Source organism: Galeopterus variegatus, unplaced genomic scaffold (assembly GCF_000696425.1).
Source record: "Galeopterus variegatus unplaced genomic scaffold, G_variegatus-3.0.2 Scaffold4069, whole genome shotgun sequence".
NCBI classification, from domain to species: Eukaryota; Metazoa; Chordata; class Mammalia; order Dermoptera; family Cynocephalidae; genus Galeopterus; species Galeopterus variegatus.
Window position 1 is genome coordinate 111,714 of NW_007730180.1, and position 26,937 is coordinate 138,650.

Below are 26,937 nucleotides of genomic sequence, written 5' to 3' on the forward strand. Positions count from 1 at the left end.
AATGGGGACCCTGGGACACTTGCTAAGTGTGTGAATTTGTACAATGACTTTGGAAATTAATTTGGCATTTTGTAAATTGAACATCAGCATGTCTAATCCTAGTATATGCTCTAGAGAAATGTTTGCCCATTTGAACAAGGAATCATGTAAATGAATGTTTGTGGCAGCACTGTTAATAATAGCAAAAAGCTGCAAGCAACTGAAATGTCTGTTGGTGGAAAATAGATAAAGAAATTGTTGTGTATTCATAAATTGCACACTATGGAACCTTGAAAATAAATGAACTAGAACTACATATGAATGGTTGAAATTTAGAAAGCTAATCCATACAGGAAGCAAGTTATGGAAAGATATGCAGCATGATATTGTATAAAATTCAAAACCAAGCAAAGCTAGGTAGTTTTAATAACAGATATGCATTACATGAATGAGTGAAAGTGTAAAGAAAATCCAGGGGGCTGGAAATAGGGTGGACAGAAACAATCAGGGAGCTTCAAAGTTAACAGTGGGACTGGCTGGTTAGCTCACTTGGGAGAGCGTGGTGCTAATAACACCACTTTCATGGGTTTGGATTCCTGTATCCACCAGCCACCAAAAAAATAAAAGTTGACAGTGATGTTTCCTGTCTTAAGTTAGGTGATGTGTTCAAAGGTGTTTGTTTTGCTATTTTGTTTCATACAAATCTATAATAATATTCGAGTATTCTCTTCTGGGCTGGCCAGTTAGCTCAGTTGGTTAGAGCACAGTGTTATACCACCAAGGTCAAGGGTCAGATCCCCATACTGGCCAGTTGCAAAAAAAACCAAAAACAAAAACATAACTCTTATGTGTATCATATATTTCATAATAAAAACAAACAAAATCTCTAGTCCTGTTGTTCCATAGTTTCCCCATCTGTTCCTTGCTTTATAAACTTAATGTGAGGATATTGTCTTTTCCCAGTATATGTAGAGCTGCCTTTTTATTTTTTCTCCAGCTTTATTGAGGTATAACTGACATATAAAAATTGTATATATTCAAGGTGTACAACATGATGATTTGATACATGTATACACTATGAAATGATGACCACAGTCAAGTGAACTAAACTTCCATTACCTCCCATAGTTAGTGTGTGTGTGTGTGTGTGTGTGTGTGTGTGTGTGGTGAACACACTTAAGATCTACTGTCAGAAAATTTCAGGTATACACTGCATCCTTATTTTTATTTATTTATTTATTTATTTATTTTTTTTTAAAGATGACTGGTAAGGGGATCTTAACCCTTGACTTGGTGTTATCAGCACCACACTCTCCCAAGTGAGCTATGGGCTGGCCCTTGCATCCTTATTTTTAATTGCTGCACATTATTTCATTACTTGGGCATACTATAATCAGTTTTCTTGATGGAAATTCATGTGTTTTTTCCAATATGATAAATCATTTCATACATTGGTAATTGTCACCTTTGTTTTGTTTAGGTTGAAGTATAATTCACAGAATGCACAGGTCTTGAGCATTAATTTTGATGAGTTTTGACAAATTCACATACACTTGTCATCCTCATGTTTACAAAGAACTTTTCCATCATCTCAGGAAGTTCCCTTGTGCCCCTTCTCAATCCACGTGAGAACCTTTCACCCCACCCCTACCTCAGGAACAGCAGTTTTGATTTCCTTCAGCATAGATTAGTCTCGCCTGTTCTAGAACATCATCTAAATGTACCTTGGCTTATAGCTTCTTTCACTGAGCATGGTTTGGTATTTATTCATGATGTGTATTTGAGAAGTTTGTTTCTCTTTATTTCTGAGTGGTATTCTATTGAAGAAATATGCTGCAATCTGTTTATACCGTCTCCTATTGATGAACATTTGCCTTGCTTCTAGTTTTCAGCTATTATGCACAAAGTTCCCCAGGTATTTTCATATATCTTTTTCTGGATGTGTGTGTATATATATGGGTGTTTTCTCTTTTTCCAGGTGTAAATACCAATTTGTGGAATTGCTGAATCATAGGGTTGGTGAAGTTTTAACTTTGTAGAAGCTGCTAAACCACTTTCTAATGTTGTTGTATCTTTTGGTAATTCCACCACATTCTCATCAGTATTTGGTGTAACCAACCAATTTAATTTCAGCCCTTCTTGTGGGTTTGCAGTGTTATTTTATTATCGTGTTAATTTGTGCTTTCCTAATAAGTAATGATTTCTAAACTTTTTATTTACTATTGACCATTCATATACCTTCATTGGAAAATGTTTGTCTACATATTTAGCCCATTTTTACAGCTATTTTTATATTAAATTATAGAAGTTGTTTTTATATTCTGGGTATAAGTTCTTTGTTAGACAAATGCATGGGAAATATTTCCTCCTATGTTCATGGCTTGTCTATTATCTATTTTTTATAAGTTTCTTTAAATGAGCAGAAGTTTTTATTTTTTCTCTACACATTGGAAATTCTAAGGTGTCTTTTAAAATGTTCAACACCTGTATGTGCATTTAGTAAGATCACGTACAAAAACACTTACGGATACATTTAACAAATTGTGTGCAAAATCTCTACAAAGAAAAGTATAAAACATTGCTGAGAGAACTATCTCAACATTTATTTAGGTTTTCCTTAATTAGTCCAAGGTGGACCATAAACCTAAATGTAAATACTAAAACTACAAAGCTTTTCAAAGAAAACATTGGAGAATATCTCTGTTACCTTGTGGTAGGCAAAGACTGCTTAGACAGAACTTGGTAAGCACTAATGACAAAAAGGAAAAAAAAAAGCAGATAAGTTGGATATATTTGGTATTTAAACAAATTACTTATTCTGAATAGTAGTATATTCACATAACACAAAATAAAAATGGTGGAAAGTGATCTATGTCTGTTCCCAAGCTGCCAAGTTCCCTTTAGTATAGGGATCCAAGTCTGTTAGTGAGTTCTGTATTTTCCCAAAGATATTTTAAGTCTCTTTTTCCACCCTAACACCATCTTTAACACCACCTTTTTCTCTATAGCTATTTTTTTTCTTAGTATATCCTAGTGATTGTTTATATCAGAACATAAAATCTCCTTTATTTTTTAGTTTTAATTCTTATCAAAGTTGCAAATGCACACATTTCAAAGCCACAGATACTTCTACAAGCCTTAGTATACAAAACTGTAGTGTATCTATCCCCTTCAAGTTCTCACTCTTCAGAGACAACTATTAAACTCATGTAACTTTTCTTTTGGTATTTAATTTAATTCCATATTTCTAGTGACTATTCTGCTTATTCCTGATTGTTGATGTTGTTGTTTAGTTCTAGGCTTAACTACTGGCTGCTCACTAGATGAAATTCATTTTCTTTTATCATATTTTACATACATGTAGACATTCACTTATATCATGATATTTGTTAAATGAGTATTAAATTTTTTTATTATTATGACTAATAAGCATTATTCACACTACAGGCACATAGAATATTCTGCCTCAAAAGAGGGCTGCTAACAATTCTCCTATCCTTGTATGTGTACCTTGTTTTTCTAATCAGGATATAAAGTTAAATTTTCCCTCCAGTTGAATCCAGACTGACCTTGTAGCTAGCTTTTCCCAGTAAAATGTGGCTGATCTGAGACTGTGCCAGTTGTGAGCCTTGTCCCTGAGAGTTATGGCAGCTTCTATGTTTACTCTTTTGGAGCCTTATGTCGCTGTCAGAAGTCTGATTATTCTCCTGGGTTGAGAAGCCCAGTCAGTCCCTAGTCATGCTAACTACCACACCAGATGGGGCACCAGATAACATGAGTGAGTGACCTTGTCCAGCCCCGGCCAATCTCCCAGCTGAATGCAGTCACAGGAGAGATCCCATCTGACACGATGTAAACTAGAACTGCTTTTCTGGCCACAACCAACCCATGGAAAAGTGAGAAATAGTAAGTTGTTGGTTTAAGCTATTAAGTTTCTGGGTGGGTTTATTAAACCTGCTACAAATATTATGATCACTTTTTGGTTTTACACTTTTTTGTACTTCCTGGAATTAATTTTACTGTTTGTTTACATTTTATATAGTTATAATTAATTTGTTCTCAAATTTAACTCCCTAACCAATTATATAAATTTCTTCCCATTATGTGAAAAATAATCAGCTGTTCTATCACTTTTATCTTCCTAAAGATATCTCTTGCAGAGCTTCCTGACTTGCTCCTAGCCAGTATGGTAGTCCACTATACTAGGTGCACAGCTGTTGCCCTGCTGTTTCCATTTACCATCATCTTGGGATCCAGTCAAATCTCTTTTTTGTTCCAGCTCTTGCTTTGCACATTCTTTTTTGGTTTACTCCCTCATTTTGGTGGAACACTTTCTCCAGTAGCTTCCTGGAAAAGGGTACACCATTAGAAAATTTTGGAGACCTTGCATTTCTAAAAATATCTTTATTTTTTAATTGAAACATAATCGATGATTGTACATATATATGCGGTATGGGGTTGAATATCAATACCTATGTGTAATATGTGCTGCTCAAATCAGGATACTTACTATATTTATCATTACACAATGTAATCATTTTGGGAGGCCCATTACCAATTTCTCGCTAATCCCCCTTGTCCTACCCCTCTCCTTTTTCCATGTCTGGTGGCCTCAGTTCCATTCTCTCCTGAAAGTTCAACAAATTATTATGATTGCTGTTTATTTATTTATTTACTTACTTAGCTCCCACTTATGAGTGAGGACATGTGCTATTTCTCTTTCTGTGCCTGTCTTTTTTCATGTAACATAATTTTTTCTAGGTTAATCCATGTTGCTGCATATGGCAGAATTTTATTTTTTGTGGCAGAGTCGTATTCCATTGTGTGTGTGTATATATATATATATATATATATATATATATATATATAACACATTTCCCTTATCCAGTCATCTGACCATGGACATTTAGGTTGGTTCCAACTCTTAGCTGTTATAAACAGAGCTGCAATAAATATGAGAGTACAGGCATCCCTTCGACACGGTGATTTCCATTCCTTTGGGTATATACCCAGCACTGGGATTGCTGGATCATATGGTAGTTCTATCTCTAGTGTTTGAGAAATCTCTATGCCATTTTCCATAATGGCTGCACTAATTTACAGTCCCAACAATGTGTAGGAGGGTTTCCCTTTCTCCGCATCCTAACCAACATTTGTTATTCCCTGTCTTTTTGATATTGGCCAGTTTAACTGGCATGAGGTGATATTTTAATGTGGTTTTGATTTGCATTTCCCTGATGCTTAGTGATGTGGCATTTTTTCATGTGTCTGTTGGCCATTTGTACATCTTCCTCTGAGAAATGCCTATTTAACTCCTTTGCCCATTTTTTAATCTGACTACTTGTTTTTTTTACTGTTAAGTTGTTTGAGTTCCTTATATATTCTGGATATTAACCCCTTGTCAGATGCACAGTTTGCAAATATTTTCTCCCATTCTGTAGGTTGTCTTTTCACTCTGTTGTTTCTTTTGCTGTGCAGACGCTTTTTAGTATAATATAACTCCACTTGTGTATTTTTCCTTTTGTTGTCTGTGCTTTTGATGTCTTATTCATAAATTCTTTGCCCAGCCCTTCTTCCTGAAGTTTTTCCTCTATGTTTTCTTTTAGGAGTTTTATAGGCTTTTTTTTTTTTTTTGCAGCCTGCCAGTACAGAGATCCAAACCCATGACCTCAGTATTATAAAGCTGCACTCTAACCACTTAGCAAACTAGCCAGCCCCCTTTTAGGAGTTTTATAGTTTCAGGTCTTATATTTAAGTCTTTAGTCTATTTTAAGTTAATTTTGGCATATGGTGAGAAGTACAAGTCTAGTTTCATTTATGTACATGTGGATGTCCAGTTTTCCCAGCACCATTTGTTGAAGAGGCAGTCTTTTCCCTACTGTGTGTTCTTGTTGCCTTTGTCAAAGATCAATTGGCTATAAGTATGTGGGTTGATTTCTTAGTTCTCCATTCTGTTCCATTGTTCTTACTGGTTTTTTTTTTTTTTTGTTGTTGTTGTTGTTGCTGTTGTTTTTATGCTAGTACCATGCTGCTTTGGTTACTATAGCTTTGTAGTATAATTTGAAGTCAGGTAGTGTTATGCCTCTGGCTTTATGTATTTAGGTACTTATTGCTCAGGATTGCTTTGGCTATTTTAGGGTCTTTTGTTGTTCCGCATGAATGTTAGGATTTTTTTTTTTTTTCTATTTCTGTGTAGAGTGTCATTGGCATTTTGATGGGTATTGAATTGAATGTGTAAATCACTTTGGGCAGTATGGATATTTTCACAATGTTAATCCTTCCAATCCAAGGGCATGGGATGTATTCCATTTTTGATTTCCTTCAGCAGTGGTTTTAGTTCTTCTTTCAACAGTGATTTGTTGTAGAGATCTTTCTCCTCCTTGGTTAGACTTATTCCTAGGTATTTCATTTTCCTGGTGACTATTGTAAATGGGCTTGCTTTCTTGATTTCTTTTTCTGCTAGTTTGTCATTGTATTATACAAACACTACTGATTTTTGTTGATTTTGTATCCTTCAACTTTACTGAAATTGTTAGCTCTAAGAGTTTTTTTGGTAGAGTTTTTAGGTTTTTCTGTATATAGGATCATGTCATATGCAAACAGAGACAATTTTACTTTGTCTTTTCCAATCTGGATTCCCTTTATCTCTTTCTCTTGCCTGATTGCTCTGACTAGCACATCCAATACTATATTAAATAGGAGTGGTGAGAGTGGGCATCCTTGTCTTGTTCCTGTTCTTAGGGGAAAAGCTGAGATTATTACTTTTGGAATTAACTTGGCTAGAGAATAAAGAAGTACATTACTGTGGGGAAAGATTTTTGATTTTTGCTGTTGTTGTTGTTAAAGATGGGTGAGACATAAACATGGTTTATGCCAGGGAGATTCAGTAGATGGGATAGAAAGCAGAGAGAATATGTTGAGTTTTGTATGTCTGGTCTCAATTGACACATCTGAGCTTTAATTTCAGCAGATTCTCACCTGAAGTCTGGTCTTGACTTATAAATCTTTACCAGCTATGTCTACTAAAGACTTCTATCATTTTATATGCAATATACTTATGTTTAATTTTTTTCATTTTCCTCTGCCAAAACCTTCTCTTAATTATGCTTTTCCTATACCTATCAGTGATATAAGTAAATACCCAAATGTATATAATGTAGCTGAAGATATTAACAAGCACATAAACATGAATTAGTTTACTTTAAAGGGTTCTACCTTGTTGAGTCCACCTACTTACTGGAAACTTCTTTTTTTATTACCAAGATTTGATGTAGCAGATTTTTCCTCCTAATCATGGCATTTTTATGTCATGAGAACCATTAGGATAGCTTCCTAGAGAAAGGTCTCTCATAGGTTTTCCAGAAAGGAAATGGTTTTCATGGTTCTCAGTAGTTCTTTGAAGAGAGGATGCAAAATCTCAATTTTAACATTCCATGTGATCTTCTTTGTCTTATTCTCAGTCTTTTTGTCCATTTTTCCCCCCTTGCATTCATTAGAAAGAAAGAATTTGGTTTTCACTATCTGATTAATAAGATTTAATAAATTCTGGATATCCTTAAAATTCAGGTACGGTAGAATCAATATGTTCAGAATAGAAGGTGTTTCACATAAAATAAAATTTGTAAACTGTGAACATAAAACCCCTGTCATAATAGAGAGAACCTTGAGTTCAGCCAGCTATATGAGCTCTTCAAGGTAGATAGAGCACCATACAGGTGAACTACCTGAATTATCAAATATTTGAATATTGATGTGGTTTGAATATAATCATTTTTACAAGGAAATTAACTAAATAAAATGTTCCATTTGAGCATTGGAGAATATGCAGAATGAGGTATATTAGTATATACTGATATAGAAAATTCACCAATATCCATTGTAATGTAAAAATATGCAAAGCAAAATTATAATATACTCCATGTGTATGATAAAATATGTCCAGGAAAGGGTAAGGATGAGGGGAGGTTGGGGAGAAATAGTTAAAGGGCCACCTGAAAAACATTTACATTATGTAATGATAAAAAAAGAAAGTATGTTTATACACGCAAAGGATATTTCTCAAAAGATATTCTAGAAACAGGGCTTGTCTCTAAGTAAGGGAACTAGGTATCTGGGAGACAGAGGATGGAGGGGAACTTATTTTTCACTCTACACATTTTGGATTTTTTGAATTATGTAAGTGTGTACATCTAATATCTATTAAAAAAGGAGCCAAAACCTTTTATTTTTAATTTTGGAGAAGAAAAGCAAAGAAGAAGAAGCAGAGACATTGAGGTGAGAATATAAAGTAGCTTGGGAAAGGGAAGGGTTGAGAAGTAGGGGAGGTCTTTATTATTTGAAATGATCTGTGACTAAAGAATAAAACAGGCCTTGTCTGGACTCTAAGCTAGAAGTAAAAGCTAATAACTGAGCCAACTAATTTAGAGACTATTCAAAATTTCCCCTCATTTAGTGGCAAAATATCTGAGTTACTACCTGTGCTCTATGAATGTTGTTTTCACCTAATGACTGCATTGAAGAAGACTCTGGTGGCTTTCTAGAATATTCTGTAGTTTACAGTGGTCTGCAACCCTGGCTATGCACCAGACTCTCCTATAACATCTTAAAAATATAGCACTGTGTGGTCCCTCCTTGGAATTAGGAATTAGAATTTCCAGTGCTGAGGTCCAAAAATCGCTGGATTGCAGTTTTTAAAAGGCAGGTAGCAGGGTGGGAAAAGGGGTTGGCTTAGTACCAGGAAAATCAAATAAGGAAAGTGAGACACCTATTCTAAAACTGGATCCTTTTCTCCCCGCCTTCTTTCAGCTACAGACTATGAGCACAGCCTCTGAAGAACTCTATGTGCTTGTTGCCAGAACGTTACTCTGAAAAAACAATAGCTGCCATTTAGTGAATGCATATTTTATTCCACTACTATGTTAAGTGTCATTCTCACAGCATCTCAACAAGGAAGGCACATCAGTTTTACAAATAAGCATTGAAGGCTGAGCAAAGTAGATAACTGCCCCAAAGTCAGGAGAGTAGTAGATTCATGTCTTAATTACTCTGCTTGACTGCCTTTAAGTTTCAGAACATTTAGGGCTCAGAGAAAATCTCAGGGTAGGGATTGAATTTGGAGAGTTCAGGGATCACATAGGAAACTTCCTGACTTTGTATTTCATCCTCAGGAATACTCTTGAACTTCAGTTCTTTATTATACCATCTTAGACTCCAGATCCATGCTTACTTCTGCAAAATATCTCTATTTTCATATCTGGGGTTTCCCCTTACAGTGGTTTACTAGTAGAGAGATGCATAAATTTATTGTGGAGAAAAGCAAAGAGGTCTAAGTTACCACCCTCCCACCCCCTGCATTCACATTAGGAAAATTCTAGGATTCATCAACTTGAAAAACTAGAGCCATGTCTATTCATCATCTCTAACATCCCTGCTCTTTTTGGTCACCTCTCAAGATGTTCAAAATGTTTGTGCTCCTGGTTCTCTATGCTCTTCTGTCTTCTCGTCCTCATAGGCTCACTCTTCTCTCCTAGCGTAGCTTCCCTCTGTTTCCCGAACTTGTCATTATGATCCCAGTTATTCCATTTTTGATTCATGTCTTTACTGAAATACGTATGTACACACACACACACACACACACACACACACACACACACCGTCTGTTTTCCTTAGCCACCTTTATCTCATTCTCAACATGACATATTTCAGACATTGTCTACCCATCTCAAATCCTGACCCTTAGATCCCAGGCTCTTTCCACTCCCTGTAGTTAACCTGGAAGAAACAGAAAAGGATAGCCTGCAATACTCTAACTCCCACAAACCAACACTACAGAAGAGTATGTAACAACCCATGTCCATCCTTTCCCTTTCCCCCCTTACAATGAAATAGTGCCTAAGGCTAATTCTTTCTACTGAATTCTACCTTCTTAATCCATGGTCTGAACCCTATTTCCTTCCACTAACTCAGTAAAGACAATCATAATTATGATATCTCCTTGTTATATTCCAACCCTTTTCCTCTACTCCTCAACAGCATGTAAGCATATTTATTTCCTTTCCAATTTTATAAAACAAAAGTAAACCAAAAATAAATCTTCCTTGACTTTTGATACTTCTTTTACGTGCTACCTAATGTATTCTGGTGTGAATGTTGTCTCTAGCAGACCATTAAACTACTTTCCCAAAGAACAGAAATATACTTGTTGCTTAGTCCAATTCTTTAAAAGCTTTACTTCTATTTTAACTTTACTTTAAAAGCTCAGTTTTTGTTTTTGTTTTTTAATTCCTAGACACCATTGCTGTCATCAGTCCAATCTCTCAGGCTATATCTTCAAATCTTCTGTCTAGGCATCCTCTGATCATCCTTTCAAAGCTGTTCTTCAGGTTTCTGTTTTAGTGCTCAGCTTCCCCTTTCCTCTGTGAAGGTTTCTGGCAGGGCATTGTTTGGATTGAGCTCCTGCCCTGGGCCCCAGCTGAACACACCAAACCACATGCAGTCCCTCGTGCTAGGTGCCATGTCATCAAACTGACTTTTAAAATTGCTCTTCCTGATAATTATTACTCACACAATCACCTTGACCATTCCCAGAAATACCCTGGGGCAGAATGGTGGAATGGGAAATGGGGTTAATTTGGGACATAGGGTGTTTAAAATGCTCTTGTTTTGCCAGTGAAGAAATTATAGTGTAGTATGAAGGTCTGAAGCTTGAGGATGTTTGGGACGGAGATACAGGTTTGAGAATTTTCAGAATATAGATGATAACTAAAGCCATGGGAAGGGATGAGATTTCCAGAGGATGTGTAAGATGAGGTGAGAAGAGAGGGAAAGGGAGGGGAGGGAAGAGGAGGGGGTGAGTGTGAGAGGAACCAGGACCAAGCACTGAGTGTGATGGAAGTTGGTTTGCCCCACCAACCAACTCGATTCTTTTGATAACCAGAATTCTAATCTCTTGGAGAGCTGCATCTTTCCCCATTGTGTTCATTATTGGTGCATTGAAAATCAATTGCTCTGCCCTGCTGTAGCTAACGAATGAGATTAAAATCTCCTAGGTGATTATATCTCGAGTAGAATGGCATGAGGACAGAAAAAGAAAAAAAAAAAGTGTTCAAGAATATATTTCAGATCAGACAAACCAATGAGACTCTCAATTAGTTCTTGCTGCTCCAATTCCTGAGATCGCCTCATTTTCCTATCCTCTTATAAGTAAATTGCTAATTAAGTCTTTGCTTTGAGCCAGAGTGTTGCAGATATGCTTCCAACCAATTTTGTTCCTGCTGAATATGTCCAGGCCACCTTTCCCCCCTGCCTTTTTCTTCTTGCCACCCAAGAACTCAGCTATAGTAAGGAAAAGAACAGTCCCACCAGGGGCATTTCCATTTAGGATACTAGGAAGAAATTCCAAATGAGATGGAACAAGCTCTAAGGGTATTATTCAAGATATTTTAAAAATCAAAGAATTGTTTAGAAAAGAGAAATGATTATTTCAAGATGAAAGTCATCATTAAGATTAGGCAGTTCAGGGCCGGCCCGGTGGCGCACTAGATAGCGCGCCACTTGGGAAGCGTGGCGGCGCTCCCGCCCGAGGGTTCGGATCCCACATACAGACCGGTTCCCGCTCACTGGCTGAGCGAGGCGCAGGAGCAACACCGAGGGTTGTGATCCTGTTGCTGGTCCCGGTCCGGTGCGGGGGTGACACTGAGGGTTGCGATCCGTTGCCGGACACGGAAAAAGACAAAAAAAAAAAAAAAAAAAAAGATTAGGCAGTTCAATTATTTTACTAGCTACATTAATTGAAGGAATAAATGAAAAACATATGGATAAACAAAATTTAAAAGAGCTATTGATGCACCAATTTTACGGTTTTTAATCATTTGCCAATTTTTGATTTTTAATTTTTCTTCTTTTAGATTGTTATATTTCATTTCTCCTTTTTTAGCTTTTGCTTTGAATGCAAAACTATTTTATATTTGTTCTTTTAAGCTTAATAATCAAAGTATTTAATGTGTATATTTTTCTGTAAGTAAAACTTTTATTATCCCAGAGTTTTAGAATTTTGTTATTGCTACTTTAAGGATATTCTTCTATTTTAGCTTTGATTTTGTCTTTGACCAGGGTCTTCAAGAGTGAGTTTTAAAAATACTAACATACCTGGTATGTTTTACTTTACCTTATAGAAATAATACTTGTATTTTTGTGTGGGTGTTATGGTTAAAGAATGTGGTGTCATTGTTAAGATTTTGGAAATTATTGAAGTCATGTTTTTGTGGTTATCTAATATACATTTTTAAATACATGTTCTACAGATCCTTGTTTTCAGTTGACACAGTTTGACACACATAAACACAACCAAATCTTTTTATTAGAATATTCAGTCAGTTGTATCCATTATTTCTGGTCTCCTTGATATGTTATAGAGCTGGATGAGTGTGTCAAAATCTCTTAATATATTTGCATTGATGCCTGCAGTTTTAGTTTAATGTATGAGATTAAAATATAAGGATTCATGAAAATTGCATTCTCCACAGTGGATTATATTCTTTATAATTACAAAGTGCCCTGTCTTTCCCTTTTAATTAGCCTGAATCTAATGTGGTCTGATATTAACAGCTGGACTCCTGTTTGCTTTTGTGCCTAACAGTCTGCTATATATTTTTGATTACTCATTTACATACATTCCTTCCTAGTCACTTCCTTTTACACCAAACATTTTTGGGTGTACTTTTTTTTTTTAAACAATATGAACCTGGTTTCTTTTTCTTTTAATAGGTAAGTTTATCTATTTACCCTTATAGTAATGTTTGGATTTAATTTTACTATATTGGATTTCCTCTTTTTACTGACTTCTTTTTTGAAATTGCCTGGCTTGCTTTGGTCATTCTTTAATCCAATGGCATCACTGAGGTCATTCTTTAATCCTTCTCATTGTCATTGCCACTATTTTAAAGAATAAAAAATATGATAATCTTTCTGTCTCTGTAAGTATATGTGTGCATATATTTCTGTATATATACACTCTATAAGTATATGTATATTCCACATATAATACACAATTTGATAAGTGTGAAAGCACTGTGTGTGTGTGTGTTCATGCCTGTGTGAATGTGTCTGTGTATATATGTATTTCATCTTTAGAATAACCCAATATGGCACATATTTTTACTGAGGCACATGGATTAATATAGCTTTAGAGATGAGAAATCTGAGCTTCATCAAGATTAAACAGCCTATTCTAACGTGACCTGGCAAGTTGGATTGATCAGGCATTTTAACTCATAGCATGATACTACCTTAGTTGTCTCATCACTCTGTACTCTTCTGATTTTCACTTTTTGCTATACTGATTCACTGATTCATTTATTTGCTAACTAATAAATCTAAAGCAACCAATTATACTCTTCTAGAATCTTAGGGCAGGGAATGAGCAAAATGGAAGGAAATGTCCACCCTCATGAGTTAGTTGTAAGTAAAATGGGCATCTTGAACGTGCTCATTATCCTGAAGCAAGGAAGTATAATCGTTAAAGGAAACGCTAACCAGAAGGAGAATCTCTGCCTGCCTAGAGATATTTTTTAGGATACTTTCTGGGTCTATGTGGGGCTTCCTCCAAATCTGGTATTTGTTTGTAATTTTTCACAAGAGGATTTGATACTCATATTCAATATGAGTATCGATTCAATGCTCATATTAGCTGATTATTAAAGCATATGTTGTTTTTATGGACACCTATAGTACAATAGTAATAATAATGACAATAATAATTATGGTAATAGATATTTTTCTTATAGTAGCTTCTAGAATGTATACAACCAACCTTAATCTATCCTGAGAAAGTAGATGTAACTTTATCCCTCCATTCTAGTGTGTCATACATTTTGGTTTGCTGACTACAGCTCCTATTTAGTATTCTAGAATTTTTTTTTAATATCCTGTGCTTTAATAAAGAGTGGTAAAATTAGATGAGAAGTCTCAGATTAAGGAAGGATGCTATACATGGATCTAGCACCAGCCTTTGTTAGTAATGAAATTCTTTCATTATGTTTGCATAATTGCCTATATTCTTCCTACTGTAAATTCATTTTCTTACCTTTTTGAAGTTAAAATCTCAAGTAATGGTGAAAAGTGAAAGGATAAGGAACAAAGGAAAGAGATATTAATTAAATATCTGCTATGTAGCAGATGCTGTAGCAAACACTTTCACATTGTTACTTCATTTAATCTTTGTAATAATCCTAAGAACTGGACATCATAATACTCTGTTTTTACAGGACAGGAAACTGAGATTTAAACGTAGCTCTACTTGATGCCAAAGCCAAGCCATTTCTAACGTGCCCCAGCACAATCCTGCAATCAAGGACATCAAAATGGTGATTCTTGCACTTTAAAAAAAAAAAATAGGAAAGCCTTTTAATTATGCAGGATACACAAGTAAATGATAACAACTAGTTGCTGAGTCTGGGAGGTAGACTTTTCACTGTGTATACTTTTTATACTTTGAACTGTGTGATTGTATTATCCAGACAAAAAGTAAATACAATTTACATTTAAAAATAACAGTTAGCTAATTGAAATAAATGAAGTTCTATAGAAATCATAGATGATTAAGATCCAAAAATTGCAGACTAGTAAAAGCTTGTGAATATTGGGTAAGAGAATAATGATTTTGAAGCCTTTACGATTCTTGATGGGATTTGATTTTTGAACCCTTTTCATCACTTGCCTGGATGATTATATCCTTGCACTTTTTTAATAACAGATTTTATTTTTAGAATGGTTTTAGATTTACAAAAAAAATTAAGTATACAGAGTACTCATATGCCCCACACCCAGTTTCTCCCTTTTTCTGTTTCAGGTTCCCAGCCAGGATCCCACACTGAATTTAGTTGTCATGTCTCCTTAGGTGCTTCTTGGCTGAGACAGTTTCTCAGACTTTGTTTTTGATGACCTTGACAGTTTTGAGAAGTACTGATCAATTATTCTGTAGGATGCCCCTCTATTGGAATTTTTCAGATGTTTTTCTTATGATTTGACTGGGATTATGGGTTTTGGGGAGGAAGATGAGAGAGATAAAGTGCCATTTCATCACATCCTATCTAGGTAACATACTGTCAGCATGATTTATCACTAATAATATTGACCTCCATCACCTGGCTGAGGAAGTGTCTGCTGGGTTTCTCCACTGGAAAGTTTCTCCCTCCTCCTCCCCCATACTATGCTCTTTGGAGGGAAGTCACTATGTGCAGCTCACAATTATGGATTGGTGAGTCATGCTTTCCCTCTTGAGTATGGAGTATCTACATAAATTCCTTAAAATTCTTCTGCAAGGGAGTTTGTCTCTTCTCCCTACTTATTTATTCAGTTTTTTAAAAAATATATATTGATAGAGATTCACTCCTTGACTTTTAAGAAATGTCCTCCCTGTTTAGGTGTTAAATGCCACGTTCATTGCGTTGCTTATCAATCACACCCGCAGCCCACCTGACTTCTTACCTTTGTCTTGCTTTGATTTCCTATTTGTCACTTGTATTACATTCCCGTTGTTTTGCTCTGTTGCACATTCTGTATTGCACTGTGTAATTCTGCAATAGTGTGGGGAATAAATAATTTTGTATGCCATATATAAGTACAAAGGGAAGAACAAATACACAGAAATATGTGTTTAGTGGACTGATGCTGCAGAGGCACAGCAACAGGCTGTGTCTGTGGGTATCAGAATGAATATATGAAGTGGCAGAAATCTGAACCACGCGAGCAGATTTATTTAAGAATACACGTACTTGCCACTTTGCTATCAGTCATCTCACCCTTGAAAGGACAGAATAAGTTACTTCAGACAGCATCAAGGAAGATTTAATTTCAGATTGATGTTTTCTACTCAGATAGCCCATTCTTCTATTCTTTCAGTCAGTCTCACTGATACCACCCCAAACAAACGACATCCTTGCTTACAGCTTATCTCCTAAGCAAAACCTATTACAGGAGCACATAGCCAAGATGAGGGCACAGTGTCTCTACACTTGCATCATGTTGTGTATATGTTTTATTCACTATCCCTGGTCAGGCACCCATCCTTAATAAGACCCATGTGTTTTCCCTAATTCCTAGAACCCTAATATATCTGTCCCCCAAATTTTAACTGATTTAGACTTTACAAATAAAGAAAGCTTTGTGTAGAAAATTATCACATTGAGTTTTCTGGTCTTTTCCTCCTCCTCTACAAATAAACACTTGTCTATAACTTTTTATATGGACACATGCTTTTATTTTTCTTGAGTAAATACCTAAAATTGGCTAGGTCATATGGTAGATGTGTATTTAACTTTATAAGAAGTTACCAACCTGTTTTCCAAAGTTCTGAACTATTTTACATTCCCACCATCAGCATGTGAGAAAATTCCAGTTCCTCCACTTCCTTGGCAACACTTGGAATAGTGAGTGGTTTTAAGTTTAGCCATTTCATTGTAGTTTCACCAAATGGCTTTATTTGGTGATGTGTAATATAACTTTTAGAACTCTCTCAACTTCCTTATTTAAAAAAAATATTTTTATATTAAAAAATATTTTGGTTTCCAAGAATATTGCAGAACATTTTGAAAAGACTTTAAAAATTATTTCCAAACTTTTATTTAGAATTCACTTTGTAAGTTAGCATAAAATAAATCTATTTTTTAAACTGTTTATTCAGTTAAACATTTATTAAGTACCTATTATATGCTAAACTCTGTCTTTAGAAGGCATTGGTTATAGAAAGATGAATTAGATGTTGTTCCTGTTTTTGGAAAGTTTGCAGTGGAGCAAATATGTTAGACATGTTAAAAGTCCAATTATAGTACATAATAGATGGCTGAGCTCAGTGCATATTTCAGCTTTGACATGAAGTGAGAATAAGGAAGATATAAAAACACTGAAGGATTTCAATATTAAGATATAGAGAGAGGGGAGGCAAATAAAAAAAAACAAGAAGTAGAAATTAGAGATGGGAAGAAACGAGGAGAGAGAGAATTTTGAAGATTTCAGGAGGAGATTTTAGAAGCAGGCATGGTTAGCAGGTACAAATCAAAGGAGAAGTCCACTAGGATGAGATCTGAAATGAATCCTTTGTGTTTAGAAAAGGGAGTCTGCAAATGATCTCAATATGAGTATTTTTAGGACTTTGATAAAGGTGGAGATTTTTCATCTAGCAGTAAGCTAGAAAAATTTTACTGATTTTTGAAAAGTAATTCTCAAGAAGGTTTAGAGTTTTCTTTCTGTGTCACATATTTTACGTTCATTTGCAACATTCCTAATATAAATATGCTATTAATTTTCATTATTTTTAGCTGCATGGTGCTGAAAGTCAGGCACGTTATTGAGATTTCATTTATTTTATATCATTTTCTTTTTCCTAAAGTGATTTTTAGAATCCAAATGTCATTTTAGGAATTTATTTATTTTGTTATAAGCGAACAGTAATGTTTCATTCATTTCTTTTCCAATATTTATTTCAAATATTTCTGGTTATATCTTAGTGCATTACCCAAATTCCTAGAACACTGACATTTGTGGCAGTACTTGCCATCTTGATTTTGTCTCAATTTTAAAGAGAATAACTGGGTTTTGAGGTTGAGTTTAATATAAACCTTTAGTTTAAAATAATTTTGTTTTATCATATTAAGGAAGAAACTATTCAAAATATTTAATTGGGAAGAAATGTTGATCTTTTATTAAATATTTTTCTGACATTAATTGAAAGTGTATATACGTAAGTATATATATACTTATTTTATTTCTTTTTTTTATTGGTTATGAATATTCATGGGGTGCAAAGCTATCCATCACCATTTGTGCTCAAGATGTGATGGCCACATCAATACTAGCAGCATGCCCATTACCACAAATTGTAATCATTGCCCATGTCCCCCACCCTATTAATCCCCAACCACCCTCCCTCTCTCCCTTTCCTCCACCCTACTCTGCAACCCTAGGTCTGCTCTCTCCCTCTGCAAGTCCAACGCACCACTGTGGTCTTTCTTTCCTTCCTTCTTTCTCTCTTAGCTCCCACTTATGAGTGAGGACATGTGGTATTTATCCCTCTGTGCTTGACTTATTTCACTCAACATAAGTTTCTCCAGCCTCATCCACGTTGTTGTGAATGGCAGAATTTCATTCTTTTTCATGGTAGAGTAGTATTCCATAGTATATATATACATAACTTATATATATCTAACATAGTGTATATATATATATATATATAGTGTATCTACCACAGTTTCCTTATCCAGTCATCCGTTGATGGACATTTAGGTTGTTTCCATAACTTGGCCATTGTAAACAGAGCTGCAATGAACATGGGAGGACAGGTGTCCCTTTGACATGATGATACCCATTCCTTTGGGTATATACCCAGCACTGGGATTGCTGGATTGTATTTCTTTTTCAAACCTTTTTTTAGCCTATGGTAAGGGTGTTTATTCAGCCTACTCTTTTTTCACTCAGCTGTATATACTAATACTCTCAAGGTGTATACTTGGACCTGTCCTGATGGAGGCAGTATGGGAGTGGGGTTAGACCACCTCTGGTGTCAGAAGCTAGTGTTATTCTTCCAAGCCTAGAACCAACGTGCCCTGGTGACCTTCCCATGTATGCATCCTTCCTCTGGCTCCTTTGCTTTTTGCTAACGCTTTATAACTGAGTTCAGCAGATCCCGTCTGTGACTTGCCCATGTTCTTTTGCTCACCATGAAGGTCTCCAACTTAGTGAATAACTCTTCCTTCCTCATCCATCTACATCTCAGAGTGAGGGTGTGGTGCTTCCTGAAATCTCCCTTGCAGCTTATTTCAAAAGCTCCCAAATAAACAACTTGAACCCCATCCTTGTCTCAGAGTTTCCAGTTGAGAGAACACAAACCAAGACACTAGGCTCCTGTTCTGCTTTCCTAACTGCATATCGATTCCCCTTACAAGTACCAAATCCTGCCTGAAATCATTGTCATTTGACTGTAGTTCAAATAATCTTTCTTTCTTTTTTTTTATTGATCACATTTTCCATTTTTACTTTTCTATAACTGCTCCTCTGCTCTCCTTAAAACCCCACAAAGCTAGATCTTTTTTGCTGAGATCTTGCTACAAAATGAATAGACTATTTTTTCACTCCACATCTTAACTGCTTCTTTGGATATGGGATGGAGGTGAAATTTGCTACAGTCTTTTGTAAACTAATTCGTATTGTTGGACAGCCTTGAAGGAGGCTAAGATGATTTTTGTGTTAATCTCACTTGTTTGGTCTCATCCAGTCTTGATTTTTTTTTCCCTTTCCACAGGGACTCATTAAGTACATTCCAGAAGGTCTCAAATATGAGTTTCCTTATGAAATGATGCATTTTATAATAGGCATTTTCTTATTCTTGTTGTTGAATGATTCTTATATTCCTGGGATAAATTCTATTTGTTCATATTTTTTAAAATTAAATGTATTACTAAAAATTTTTCATTAGTATTTTTAAAAAATTACACATATATTCAATGTAAATAGGTCTATAGTTTTTATAAATTATTTTATTAAGGCTTGACTTTTTATATTTTTCTATGGGAATAAATTAGGTAGTCTTCCACCTTCTTACAATGTCACACAAGGGTTTAAATACCTTTTAGAATTAACTATTTTTGGACACAAAAAATGTAGTAAAAAATGTAATTTGTTGCAAATATCTTCATTTCAAGGTCTTTGAAAATATTTTATATTTCTACTTTATGAATTAGTCTACTTCTTACAAAAAATGTATTTTTTGTTATATCAACTTTTGCATTTTACTTTTTAGGTAAAATTAGAATAATAAAACAGTTCCCTTGACTGTACCACAAAGGCACAGAATATGAGTCTACCATAGTGAAAAACATCATGGAGCTGTGGGAAAGTTACAGCAGAACGAATTCCTCAGTCCTTAGATCTTACCCTTTGCTAAGTCAGGTTGACACTGTTAAAAATCATTGGTTCTTTAATCATCTTCATATTTTGAATCTTCTGCTTTCTCCTTAACCATTTGTTCACTTTGAATGAAGCTTGTGCCCTATTCTGGAAACTCTTGGCTTATATTATTTTCTTATTCTACTAAAACTAACTCTTCAAATATTTCTATATTGTACACATGAGCAAAAAATGACCTTAGCATGCTTTTGAGAAAGTTCTTACAGTGGTTCTAATGAGACATATACAGGTCAATGATTTGCTGGAGGAAGGTTTTAAAAGGATGTTCACATGACTTACTTGAAACAAGAAGGCAGATATTTTGACTTGAAAAAAGCAAAAGAGAAATACTTCATTGCTGGCTGGGGGTGGCTTTACATCACCTTAAATACACAGTGTAAACATAGTGGTTAAGATATTCTCTGTGATTTTATATAACTATAAAATGTAAATATAAAATCATAAGTCTGAATCATAAAAAAGTTATTTTTATAGGTTAAAGATTTAATAGGATTTAATAGCAATTTAATAGGATTTAAGCTAATATTTCTTTTATGAATGAGAAAACTGAAAACTAGGGAGGCTAGGTTACTTCTCACGTTATGCAGAGCTGGAATAAGAAGCAGTATATCTTAATTTATTATTGTATTTTTAACCTTCCCAACATGAAATCCCTGGGAGAATTTTTGCCATACTGATTTTGCATGGATGATGCCGTTCTTACTATTGTAACAGCTAATTGTTGAAGGCAAATTATGAAAAAAAATTGGTGCCAATTTCAATGGCTGAGAGGGTTCTTATAATTTACTAATACCCATTTAATTAGATGATGTAGAGTTTATGCCTTATGTATTTTTAAATTATATGTTTCTTTTTATCTGATCCTACTATATTTAGATATCAATTACTGTACATTTTGCCAGAAATATAGTAAATGTATTAATTCCTCTCTTCTTTCTTTCCTCCCTCCACTTTGGGTGTGTGCTTAATGTATTCTTTAACTGATAACTTATTTATTTTTATTTATTTATTTTTTAAAGAAGAAGCATGTAATCTAAGGCAAAACTTTAAGCACTGCTTTGATTAGATCCCATGGGAACTGATAATGTTTTGATTGTCACACTTTTCTAAATAGTATGTTATTAGGCATTGAATTTTCTCTTGACCAAGTTATTATTTAGAAAATCACTTTTAAATTTCCCAGTGTGTGGTATTCGGTGTTTGTTTAAACTCATTTAATTAACTTAAAAATTCTATAAATTATATGTAGAATTTAAAAAGTAGTATAACTACATTTAAAAAATTCTGCAGAAAGATAAAAAAGCAAATCTCATCATGCTAAAACAATTATTTAGATCCATTTGGTAAATTTCTATTATTTTTTTTCCACATACATATTAATTTCTGTGGAATTGTACAAATAAGTAGTTTTTTCTAAAACTTTTTATATTGTTTGTTTTAATTTCTACCGATTGCACCAAAAAGATAAGAGGTTATTCATCTACCATGTATACCCTAAGCATTTTTCACATTGTTGCATAAGTGTTTACGATTTTTAATTCAATATTCTAATGATCAAATGTGTTAAACTTGAATGCTTATCACTGGACACTATTTATTTCTATTTGGGGGCTATGATAAATAATGCTGCATTGAATTTATAACTTTCCCCCTGTTTTGGGTTATTTCCTTAAGATAGATTTACATAAATGGGGTTCTGGCACAGAAAGTATGAATATTTTTATGACTCTTAATATAATGCCAAATTGCTTTCCTGAAGTGCTGGAGCATTTAAAAATGCAATCAGAAATGTGTGATAGTACCCATTTCTCTATTCTCTTGCCAGCATGAAATATTATTATGTAAACCCATTTGTCCTAATTGAAGGGATTTAAGAAGGAAATGTATTTTAATTTGCATTTTCTTTAATTTTTTATAAATGTGTTTATATGTTTCTTTTTCTGTTTTCTGAACTATTTTGTTCATGTTATTTAACCGTTTTACATATTCACCTGGTGTAACATGTCATTCTATATATATATATAACATGACTTTAATAGTTGTCAAAACAGCATCAATGTACTTCATTTATTCATAAACTCTATCTTATTTTTAAAATTTCTATCTTATTTTATTTTTTTATTTCTTCTCAAATACAACTCTGAATGAATGCATTGATCAACATGGTGAGAGCAATATTTTGTGTTTATTATTCAATACAGGCTTTAGAAGATATATTCAATGGGACTCACTGATATTCTATTTGATTGAATACATTCATACACTACATTAGGTTCACAATACCTGTTTAAAAATTATAAGATTAATCTCCAAAACACCCAGGAAAAATATAAAAGTCACCCAAATAGCCAGAAAATCATATCATAATAATCACTACCCAACTATCACCTCTCGGTGTTAACATTTTTTAATCAATCAGTGATTTTGATGTGATTTACCGGTTGCTTTGCTGAAGTGATTTCATAATAATCACATCTACCTGAATCCTGGGAATCTGTATTATTTTTTTCTAATTAACAGATAGAAAAAGGAAAATAGCATATGTTGGCTCCAAACAATCTCCACCCAGACCTCTTCCTCCTGCATATCCAGTCAGGGGTCCAGAAGGTCTTCTGGGGGTGTTGAGGTTTAGAGACCTAGAACCAGGGGGTGGTGGATCAAAGATCGTTGATATGTTCTGGACAGTTGTTTGACCACGGAATTTAGCAGATCCAGTCTAAGGATGCTCAGCAAGTCCAGACGGGTGGATCAACATCTCCAGGCCCGTGTGCCTGGTCATTCTCTAGGGAGTAGAGTCTGTTGCAGCCTTCAGGGAGCCTAGGCAGTCCTGCTGAGCCGACTGGGTTGCTGCTGCATGTTTGTATTTCTCCTGTGTCTCCTGGTACCCTAGATGTGGTCCTGCTCTTTTGGCAGAGTGTAAAACCGGAGTGGTTGTAGTGTGGGTAGAGGTTTTCACTTCTTCTATCTGAATTTGGTCACCTGCCACCCCAGTATTTCCACCCCCACCCCCTATCACCCAGCCACTCCAGCAGCACCCCTTCATTGTGGCTGGTGAGCTACTTACAGGAAAGCAAAAACAAAACCGGCAGTGCTTTTGGAGGCAGAATCTGCCTCCAGCTCTCTGCCCCACGTTCAGTTTGTCTTGTGGACTGCCGAGGGGCATGAAGCCAGCGAACCAATTCCGTCTGGACCCTAGCCCAACTGGAACAGACCTCTTGGAGCTGTGAGAATGAATTTAGGTTCACAAAGTGCTTGGAACAGTGCCTGGCACAAAGTCAACTCTTAATAAATGGAAACTATTATTCTTCTATATATATAGGTTAGTTCTGTTTCTCAAGTTCTCCCTGGATAAAATCTTTAGGTTGCTTGTTAGAAATTGTAACAATGAAATAAAAAGCACACCCAGTTGAATTGTGTGTTTAATGTGTACAGGAGTTTTTAAAAATCAGTTTTCCAATTAATTCTTTTAAACCTTTTCTGATGTTCTCCCTTTTTTCCTACTAAAAGCAGTGTAAAAATTACCATTCTTCATTATCAGTTCTAAATAGGGTAATCAACAATTAGAACCCTATTAAAATGGAAAATTATACATGTTCTTTTAAAAAAATTATTAACATATTCATCGTTACAAATCATACTTATTCTTTGTGCCCTTATCCAACCTTTTCCCTTCCCCCTTTCCTCCATCCCCCTCCGCTCTGATAACCATAGATTTGTTCTCTCCATCCGATAGGTTAACTGCTCCTCTGTTGGTTTGTTGCCAAGATAATCTGCCCAGTACGGAGACAGGTGTGATCAAGTCCTCCCCTGTTATCGTAAATCAGATGCTGCTTCTATTACTCTGGAGTGTACTTTGTGAGGACCTCTTTTTTTTTTTCAGTCTCTGCTGGCGCCTCTCCTTGTGTCAATGCAGTTGAAAGTCTGGCGTGCCATCTGCATGGTGGCTGTGACTGCTGCTATAGAGACTAGCCACTTTTGTGGCAGCCATGGCAATTGCAGTGGCTATGGAGAGCTACCCATGTGAAAATCGTGTTTTTGCTGTGCTCTGTACCCGGTTGCAGCTGGGTTTGGCTTTCCCTGCCTCCATGTTTCATTCTAAGAGATGTTGATGCAGAACAGTTGGTGGGGAGGAGAGGGGAAGGGGGAGGGAAGTAGGAAGGGAAGGGGGGAAGGAGTGGGGATGTGATCAAGGTCCATGGCTACCCCCTCATTCTGGCATGAGAGACCAGTGGCCTTCTGGCAGTGGCTGGGTTGTATCTGGATTGGATGCAGATGTCGGGAGGTTGTGGCTGAAGCCCTTGGCCCCCCACAGCCTTGGCTCAGGAGCCTGGGGCACTTCCTGTGGTGGCTCAGTGGTCATCACTGTGCTAGTTGTGGATGTCCGGGGGGCCTGGCTGGGGCCCTTGGCCCTCCCCCTTCCCTGGCTTGGGAGCCCAGGGGACTTCCCGTCCTTCTAGGTGTTATATGTGTTCTTTGGTGGTGTTAGACCGTTACTAGTTAATATCAAACTTTGTCTCTGGTCTGTGGGTATTTTGTTTGTTCTCTCAGTTCTGTGTTGGATTATTTGTTTTTCCTGTCAATTAAACTCTGCACTGAAACTAATTTGTCCTTTGCTTACTTCCTTAATGGGGGAACTTCCTGTGGGGACCAGCACTTGAGCCCTGTGACTAAGCTAAATTGCTGCTTTGTTGCTGATTCCCTGGGGAAGGCATTTTGTGCAGCTCAGGTTTTAATGGTTGACCTTGTACATACTTCTGGGTCTTGTGAAGTCTGGTACAGCTGGGTTGTGGGAAACTCTGGTCCGGGCCTGAGACTTTTCAGCAAACTGCACCCCCTGCAGTTCTATATTCCTGACCAGTCTCCACTGAGTGGTCCTGTGCTGACTGGAGGGAAGATCAGCTGTCCTTACTGTGCCCTGATGTTCTCCAGGTGGGCCTGTCTCCCCCACCACCCATGCTCCAAGCATTTTCCATGGGGTTGGCTGTTCACTGGTCTCTTGTGGTGGCTCACCAGCCTCTGAGTGGCTCCTTTTTTTCAGTTATCCATGGCTCCTCGATCCTATGTGGTTCCACAGGAACCTTGTTAGTGATCTTGCTGGCTTGGGGGCCACCAAAGTCCCCTTCTCCCCTGCTGCCTCCAAGCAACTTTATATGAAGGGCATGGCTGTGGCTTTTGCCAGCTCTTGCTCCATGTGCTCACCAGAGCCAGCCTTGAAGTGGCCAGGGCTTGAAATTGTGGGAGCAGTCCATTCTTTCTCTCATTGTGGCTTGTCCTTCCTTCATGAGCTCCGTAGGTCACTCCTCTTCTTCCCCTGAGCTCTAGTGTCCCCAGCTTTTTAATAGTTGTAAATCGGTTGATTTGTGGGAGAGAGTGATGCTGTGGACCATCTATTCCACTGTCTTGACTGGAAGCCTCATGTTCTTTACTTCAGATCTTGTAAAGTGTCTGGCATATAATAGGTGCTTAATAAACAGTATCTAAAACATATAGCACTTGTACTGGGCAGAGTTGTAAGTGCTTTACCAATATCAAGCCACTGGCCTTTCAACGCGCTCCTATAAAGCTGGCAGTTGGCAGCAATGTTTTCTTCATTTTATAAATGAGGAAACTGAGAAACATGGCCAAGGTCGTTAAGCTGGGATAGCACATGTGGAATTCAAACTAAGACTTATATTTTAAGAATCTATATGAATAAAAGCCCTATTTTCAAAGTGAAAAAAAAAATAAACTGGTAAAATCAGGTAAATGCAAATTTAAATGATAACCAGATACTATTTTAACTCTATCAGGCTAACACTAATGAAGAAGTAATGACAACACTCAATGGGCAAGAAAGTGGATCACGGGAGCTCACGATCATTCTCGTAGAGCGACAAGGGACACAACCAATTTGCAGAGCAATTTGGCAGCATCTGGTGAAGCTGAAAATGTGTATACTCCCAAGACTAGGCAATTTTGCTCCCAGGTAAATATCCTAGAGAAACTCTTGCACATGTATTTAAGAATGTGCATAATAGCATTGCTTGAAAGAGCAAAACATTTGAAACAGTGCAAATATTCTTTGTCAGAATAGGTAATTAAACTGCGTCATTGTCATACAATGCAATAGTATACAGAAGTTAAACTAAATGAATTACAGTTGCGTTTATCAGGATTTTGAATAAATTTCAAAAACAGGATCCAGAGCAGTGAGAAAAGCAAATTACAGAATGAGATTTAGAGTATGTATAACATCATTATAAAAAAATCTACAGTATTAATCACTACACTCTATTGTCTCTGAAAAACCTCTAGTGAAGGCATGGGTTTGCTTCTAAAATGACTTTTATTACTAATCCATAGTGATGGACAATACCATAGTCTTATAATAATGGGAGATCCCAGTGATTAGTAAATGAATGAAACAAAAAGTTGGTTGTGAATTCATATACATATAGAATAGAATAGAATATATGGAGCACTTACATATGTTTGTGTATGAATGCATGTTTATATATGTGTATAATACATGTGTACTTAAGGATATAAAATATTAAGAATGGTTGGATTGTGAGTATATTTTACTTTTATGTATGTTCTAATGAGACATATTAATGTGTATATGTGTTTTAACTTTGTAGATACAGTCTAAGAAGAAGATACAAATCCATCCAAACCAAAAAAAATTAAATGATTTGCTAGATTGGGTGATTCTATTTTGAGCTTTGGAACGAAAGGCATGTGTATTAAATAAGTATGTTTAAATCTTTCTGGCTCCTTTGTACTTTATCACTAGAATGATGACATTTTCATCATCCAAACAAAGGCAATTTTGAGAGTGAGAGACACCACTAAAATAATTATTTGCAATGCTTAACTATTGCACAAAAATTAGGTCTATTATACTGTTGGATATACCCATTAGTTCTATCTGAAACGTTAATTTTTTCTGTAAAATAAAAACAAAAACTTCTTTATATTGATTATTAGAACATTGAATTTTAACAGAAGCAGAGTGCT